Below are 8,542 nucleotides of genomic sequence, written 5' to 3' on the forward strand. Positions count from 1 at the left end.
ACTGCATCATCTGATATAAAATGTTGCCAATCAAAATAATAAAGAAAAGCTATCATCAGGGTAAAGATATGAGACAGGATTCAGAAAATGCTCTTTATGAAGTCCCGAACTTAAAAATAATAAAGATAGCAGTGATAAATAAGATATCATTTATCTTATCTGGCAGCTGAGAAGCCACTCCACATACTGTGCACTGTTTGCACAGATTTACTGTGCCTTCTGTACTATGTGACACATACGCTCAGTGGCCGCTACTAAAGGTTAATGGCTTGGTCACAATCTTCATATTAAATATGGTGCAAACACTAACTTGTTATTCATGGGTCATGAGAGAGTCTCAGGGCCACCTTTTTACAGGCTTCTAAATATTGTCTTTAAATTTATGCCTGTTAGGTTGCAGGCATACAGCTCCAGCTTCACCAAAGAGTAGAGACCACGAATAAAAAAGAAATTCCATACCTTTTAAAAAAAGTGTCCCTCTAAGAAAAGATCAAAAGATAGAAATAAATTGTCCTATTGAAAATAATCTGGAGGTATCAGAGTTCGGTGAATCTCTCTTGGCCTTTCTGCCACCTTTCTTCCCTATTATCACAAAGCAATTACCTGAAGACAAGATTGTAGCTGTCTACTCTGATTCTTCTTCTTGTATAATTATTAACACTGGCTAATACAAGACATTCTCCAAGCTCACGCAGTGGTCTGTCAGTCAAAATGCAAGCTGGAAGTCAGAACCAACTACAAAATGCATGTCTGGTCATAAATGATTTATCAGACTGTAAAATACTGGCTTCACAATGTTTCTTGCCACAGGCAGGGCCAAAGAAGCCTTTCTGGGCCAGCCATACTGCTTAAGACATGCACATGCCAATGTGGCTGCACAGAGCAGCCACTGGCAGTCGGGAGAAAACATCCTGTGATGAAAATCTGCAGCTTCTGCCCACATGGCCAGCAAATTCTCTTGGGTTTTTGCCGCAAGTCCTCTGACTCATTTCCACTGCCTTTCTTCCCATTTTCCTAGATCCTTCCATGCACTCTGCATGTTTAATCCTGCAAACAGAAGCCCGTGCCAGACGGCTGCTGCTTCTTGAAAGAGAGATTCACAATTGCCTTCCCCTCAGAGTGACACTCACACAGGTCTTCAGTTCCCCTGCCAGCTTTCACAAAATCTCCACCTTAATTTCATTTTGACCAAAACTGTTTGGGAGGTTTAGAAGTTATGAAGAGCACTTGGCAAAGAGGGATCCATTGTTTCTTGCTTCATGGAGATCCCACTTTTCAAGCCCAGTCATTCTGGCAGAGCTCTTTTTACAGCTCCACTCTCCAATGAGTGGATTCAGGCAAGAATTAATACAAGAGGGTAAGGAGAGTTTAATCTGAAGAGGTAAAGAGGATTCAAAGTAGCATGAAGAATGCCGCTGCTTTGACAAAACCAAGAGGTCTTCCTAGCCATGATTCCCTAAGAATGTATAAGTTACTTCAGGTTTCTAAGGAGAAATTTAATCCTTTATTAGATCAATACATACAACCGGCAAAAAGCAAGCTGCTTGGGGCATACTTTTATAGGTCTGAAATATAAGCAGCAGACTTCATAACTAAATACAGGCTGAGAATGATTAGTTGTAGTTTAATGTTATTCTACCCAATTTTAATCAATGGGAATTTTGCTTCCTTAGGGAAGCAGGGAAGAAGGAACTGTTTGATTTTCCTGCATAGTGAGATATACCAAACAGTGTCAGAATTTACTGGAGCTGAAGATTACAGTCTTGTCCACTACGAAGCTTGTCATTTTTCCAACTGTATCAATTAGTCTAACAGAAGCTATACATCCTAGTCCAACGTAGGAATTACAATACAATGAACGGTACAACCAAAACAAGTTCAATTTAACACAGACATTTCTCCAATCTGCCACATGCCTTGAGATTACTGTTAATGACACTTAGCGCTTGCATCTCACTTATCTCTAAAATCATTTAATTAGATGCTGTTTGTGACAATAGTTGGTGAGTCATTTGAACTCAAGAGGAAAAGGTGGTGGGTCTAGGTGGATGTCATGGTTTAGGCCAAATTGGCTAGTGGGGAACCTGGGGGACCCCAGATGGGACCAAGAGATGCTCCCCTCTACCCCTCTTCAAAGAGAGAGGCAGAGGAGGGAAAAAGAGACGTTTGAGTTTAGAAGGAACTAAACTACTTTAATGAAATATTAATAATAAAATAAAAAGAAATAATGAAATATATACAAAACCATATCAAGCTCCCGAGATGACAATCATGACACCGGCTGGCACTGGGCCAGGCTGGACTCAGTGACGGATGGGAACTGGATTCCAGATCAGGATTCAGGATCAGGATCAGGATCACAGGCAGACGAACAGAGTCCTCCTCAGACATCGGTCATTGAAGGAAGAGAGCTCACCCTTTGATCCCTCAGCTTTTATACTGAGCATGATGCAGATGGGATGGAATACCTCGTTGGTCAGTTTGGGGCCACCTGTTCTGTCCACTCCTCCCTGCAGGTGGGACCCCACTGTGTTTTTCTGCTTCTGACCCTCCAAAGGGGCAAATAACAAAGTTGGTTGGCCTTGGGTGGTATAGCAATAAGTATAATCAAGGTCCTCTCTGCATACCATGCCTGGGCATCAGCTATAAACATAGGTCTTATCACTCTGAGAGAGCGAACATTGTCTGCACAATATGCTGTTAATTTCAGTAGTTAGAAGAGGCCCAGCTAAGAAGCGAAGTTACTGAACAAAATTGGCTCTCTTTTACTTCAAACCAGGACAGTGGAATATGAAATTAAAAAACTACCGTAGCTTTGCAGAGGAACAGTTGAAACCATAGTCTGTGAGTATGCTCTGGATATTCCAGCCACAGGGTGTGAGAATAATTAGCTACCTGAGACAACATAGGTCACCTATGTCAGCCAAGGCAGCAGTTTCAGGATCCTATTTCAAGGCTAAAGTAGACTGCAGAACAAAAGCAAGGATATAGAACTATAGTTAATTTCAATCATGATACACTGTTTGGTTCAGGCAGAAGGAGCAGAGTCCTTACTGAGTCTTAGCTGGCAGCAATTACAGTTTCTTGCCCACTCAGAGAATATCTCTATATTCCTCCTTGGTGATCTGACCCTGTTTCCATGTCTTGCATGCCTGCTTTTAATGTTTCACTTTAGTCAGGAGCTTCTTGTTCATCCATGCAGGCCTCCTGCCTTTGTTGCTTGATCTTCTGCTCATTGGGATAGACTGTTCCTGAGCCTGGAGGAGGCATCTTTGAAAATCAACCAGCTTTCTGAACCCTTCTTCTTTCTGAGGCTGTATGCCATGGTGTTCTTCTAAGGAGATCCATGAAGTCTGCTCTCCGGAAGTCTAGAGCTGTGATTCTGCTTTTTGCCCTGTTCTCTGCTCTTAGGATCCTGAACTCCACCATCTCATGGTCACTGCAGCCAAGGCCACCCATAGCCTCCCCATCTCCAACCACTTCTTCCTTGTTTGTAAATATGAGGTTTAGGAGAGCATCTCCTCTCATCGGCTTCTTAATTACCTGTGTCAGGATGTTACCACCAATGCTCTCCAGAGACCTCCTGGATTGCCTGTGCCCCGCTGTGCTGCCCTTCCAGCTGATACTGGAGTCGTTAATGTTCTCCCAGAGAACCAGGGCCCGTGACCAAGACGTTTCCTCCAGCTGTCTGAAGAAGAAAGCGTTATCTACTTATTTCTGATCAGAAGCTCTGCAGCAGATGCCCACAACAACAGGATCACTCTCATCTGGCTCATCACCAGTCCCAAGGCTGAGCTGCATGCATCCCCTCTGCTCTGTCACATAAAGGGCAGCTCACCCAGTTCACCACACTGTCCTGTCCTTCCTAAAGATCCTATATCCATCCATGGTAGCACTCCGGTCATGTGAGCTATCCCACCATGTCTCTGTGAACCCGATGAGATCGCAGCCCTGTAACTGCATGCAGACCTCTAAATCCTCCTGTTTATTCTCCATGTATCCTCTAGTGCCAGAAGTCACAAGCTCCTAGCATTCACCACGAGAGAAGTCTCCATATCCCAACCTGATAAGCAGAGGCTCTGCCTGCCCCTCCTTCAGTACAGCTTGAGGTTTGGGCTGGTAAAGCTGCAGGGAAGATCCAAGATCTTCTGAGAGAAGATCCAATATCCTTTTTGGCATCCCTGATGCTGTGCAACCTGCTGACCTCCTGCAGCTCCTATGTCTGGCTACACACCCCTCCTGCAGGCAAGGACCCCATCTCCCTGGCCCCAGTCCCAGTGAGTCTCATGTCCCCAGTGAGACCTGTGGGGCTGCATCGTCCCTCTGGAGCTCAGTCTGGGTTCAGGCCTCTGCTGTGCCAGAGTAGTTGCTCCTGTGGGTGTTGGGAAGCCACTGCTGAGCATGTGTACACCATCCTCAGTTTCTGGTCCTTTTCTGTGTGACATCCCACATGAGCTGTTGCACTTCCTGTCTTGTAGAAACCATGACTAGGGGCTACAGCCATGAGTGGGCAGAAGAAGAAGGGATATCTGTGCTCCAGCCCTCCGCAGCCTGAGAGGAGCAGAGCCTGCATCCCAAGAGCAAGCACTTTGTCAGCATCAAGCTAGAAGTGAAAAAAAAGAGAGAAAGAAACCTTGCTGCCTCTCTTATAGTTCGATAGTGATTAGAACCTAATCACAGGAAGATTCAGATTTTAATTTTTACATTTTATATGTGATGGAAAACCAGCAACCAAACTCGACAAAAAATACACTGAGATGAAAAGCCAGGGCTGAGCCTGACCCTGGGAAGGGAGGTAGGTTTAAAATAGATCTAATGTACCATATGTACCATTTCCTATCTCTCCATGAATTTAAAGGTCTGTAGTTGAAACCGGAGAAACTGGAGATTGCAAGTGCATTATCTGACCCAGAACTAAAATACTACCGAAGAAAAACAATTAGTTCAGCCTGGTGAACTGACCCAACTCCACTCTGACAGAGCTGCAGAGACTTATGAGAAAGCTAGTGAGAGTCACTTTGATTCTGCTTAGAGTGCTGCCTTAGTACTTGGTGCGAGATGCAGTCTTTTCCAACTAGAAGGAAGAATGTTTCTGAGAGCAGCCAAAATAGATGCTAGTCTAGTGACTTTTTGCATAATAAAATCAAACAAAAAAAAAATCCTCCAGGGACAGCTGGTAATTAGAAAAGTCTCCGAAACTGGTTCATTAAGCCATTTGCTGGCCAAATACAAATTCTGAACAGAGAAAAAGAAATTACAGTCTGTGTTTTAAATGTTATTACATGTTTTAACTGTCATTACGACCAGCTAAAGGAGCTAATGGTGTTAGAATTAGTGCCTGCATCTCTGTGGGAAAAGCAGGCTCAGACGGGGCTCATTATACCGTAAGTGGAATGGCCATTTGTTAGCTATCGATTGTGATTTCAGCTATCTGGAGACTGCTGTGCTGTCAGATGCAGCATGGATTTCATGCCCTCTCTAACAGCCCTTGACAGTTACTGGATGTGGAATCCCCACCACAAACACCATGTGGGATGTGGGGGACTGGCCTGTCCCGCCGCATGGTACAAAATATATGCACGTCTCAGGGAATGAAGCCCATGGCTCTATACCTTTTTCTGAAGGAGACAGCCAGGCAGAAAGAGATACCATCCTTAACAGGCTCGCTATAAGCACGCATAAAATTATGTGTGCTTATAAATATAAAAATTAAAAATATAAACTACATATTTATAAATATACATATATAATGACATGTATACACATTCACACATTTGCACATGTAAATATGTGTGCATGTCTATGCATGCATAACTGTGTTGGCATGTTGTGGACAAGATTGATACTGGGAATTTAATTTTCCTAATTTGAATTGAGAAATGCATTTAAAGAAATTGTTCCTCTGCTGCCTCGTGATGCTGGCAAAGCAGCTTCCTCTTATGAATGCTTTTTCCAGTGTTATAATTAAAATGTTACAGTCTTGAAGAATGTGCTTAGAAGTGCCTGATAAATCATGCGGCTTCCTCTGCAGAATTCAGCGTTTTGGACTAAGTGGACAGAAAACTGGAGTCCCATGCATTGAATCTGATTTACAAGGAAATGCTAAAAGGAAGAAACCTAAATGCTTCCTATAGAAATTGGATCTGTGAATAAAAAGGAAGGACCAAACCCGAGTTAAAGGTCCCGGTTGCCAGCCCAAAGCCCAAGCTGCGGGCAGTGGTATAGAGTAGCGGTGTCTGTTTTGGAGAGGTCTGTACCTGCTGTGTTGGCTCACTGCAGTAGGTGAGCAGTAGGGCCTTTTATAACAAACTGTACTTGGCTTTGTCTTAGCTTGAAAGGCAGAGTAAACTCTGCTGAATGATGGATTCTGCGGCTCAGGGTGGGGTTGGATCGGCAGCTGGGAACTGCAATGTAATGAACTATCCCAACCTTTTTTTTTTCCCACAAAATGTTGAGATTTCATCATCAGTTTCTGTTCCCGTATGGCACAAAATCACAAACTTTTCTTGAATCTGCAGATAATATGAGCTTGCTGGATAATATAATCAGTGGACAATATCAGCTTGCTTGTGGGTAATACAGCCTTCCTAGGAATGATTGATACTCTGACGCTTAAGGGATGAGAGGTAGATGAGCCAAGTGTGAGCCTTTTCTTGGTCTGCTGTAGATGGGCATGAGGCTTCTGCATCCTACATGAGTGTCCTTGCTTCTAGATAATCATCTGCTCTGGGAGGGAAAAAATCTGTTTTATAATTTTCCCAGGGAAAGGTGTCCAAAAACCCTTGGAAAAAAACATCCCTGAAAGGTGGCAGTTCAGTGAGATCAACATATTTTCAACCATCCAGTGTCCTGAGGCACTCTAGGAGCTTTTCTGAATGGTTCCTGCCTGCTGAGGAAGCAGGACACGATGATGCTTTCAGTCCTACCAGCAAATGTATGCCTAAATGGCATTACCCAGCTTAAAAGTTGAAACTTTAAGCCTTTCACAAGTAGAGTACATTGACTATGGTGGGAAACTGCTCTGTGTGTGTGTGAAGTAAGACCTGAGTGTCTTTTCATGATTTAACAGCAGATATCAGGAAGCAGAAGCGAAGTGTGAAAGCCTTGAGGGAAAAAAGAGTTGTCACTGATGAAAGTGTCAGTCTAGAGACTGGCTGGTCAAATGTCTTCTACCAAAATTGTTTCTGATAGAAAATTGTGGGAGGAGAAGACAAAGGTGAATCCCAAGAAACCAATGTTTACTATCAAAATAAAAAATCTTTTGATTTTGAAATTATCTTTTAGTGCTTGATGGGAGCTTTTGCTGATTGACACAGATTCCGTCTCATTTTTGGACAGACACTTTCAGATACACCCAATGACATCTCTAAGACAGGAAATAGCACAGCTCTATAGTCAAGCTCTGTATACATCCCATGGCTTTTATCTATTCATGTGTTTATCACCAGGTTAGACTAAGCAGTGCTAGAAGGCTAAATGGGTGTAATGGGGGATGTATCACATGGGTTTAAAGCCTTGAAATTACAAGATTTGTAGCAGTTTCTTCACAACCTGTGCTGCAGGAAAGAATAAACAGTCCTCAAGAAACATGTCAGTCTGCACTGGAAGAAAATCTCTTCTTGACCCTAAATCTGAGACATCAGTTAACCTGCCTTAGTTTAATTTTATTTTGATTAGTTCACATCTGTGATTTGTTTTGTCAATCTTTAATTATAGAGGCTGAAGTTTTCTTAGGCAGGCAAAGAGTGAAACAGACATTGCACAGATAACCCTAATTGGGGGATGTGGTGATGATGGTGATATATTACCTGCTTTTGTAATCTGATGAAGAATTTATATTTTGGGGGTTGCAAATACATGTGTATGGCAAATTTTATTTTCTCTAGGTAGTTCTTAATTCATTTGAATAAAGAGAGGCAGAATTGTCACAGTTCTGGCCAAAGTCCATTAGTTCTCTTAGAGTTTTTTTTTTTTTTTTCCTTATTGTGCTCTTCTGGTCACTAATCTTAGTTTCAAGACAAGGAGAATGACAGCTCTTTGATGCTGACACCACTTTCACAACCCCACCTCCCCACCCCCCATCTCAAATTATATGAATTTCATTTGAGTGTTCCTGGTTTCGTCTTCATTTCGTTTGAATACTTGTAAGTCCTGGGTTATTTGTCTCCTGTTCCTTTTGGGAACAGGAAACAGACCATTCTCACAACAGGGGTTTAAAAGGATGCTTCGTTATGTAGTTAGGAAAACAATTGCAAAACACTGGATCGCCAGGAGACTGCTTACTGTATTTTTACTGGCATTACAGTGAACTGCTGCTAAAATTTGCTCATTGTTGAAAATTCAGGTACACTTTCATCAGACGGTGGTAGAATTTTTGGCATTAAAAGTAACAACAGTTCTGGTTACTCATGGGGAGCACAGTTGCTCACCAGGCAGTCAAGCAAGCAGGGGAGCATGAGCAGTGACAGAGGGAATATGGTGAATGTGTGTGAAGCTATTTAACACTTTATTACCTGCTGCCCACCTCATCCCTCCGCCCAAA

Source organism: Charadrius vociferus, unplaced genomic scaffold (assembly GCF_000708025.1).
Source record: "Charadrius vociferus isolate BGI_N301 unplaced genomic scaffold, ASM70802v2 scaffold348, whole genome shotgun sequence".
Lineage (NCBI taxonomy): Eukaryota > Metazoa > Chordata > Aves > Charadriiformes > Charadriidae > Charadrius > Charadrius vociferus.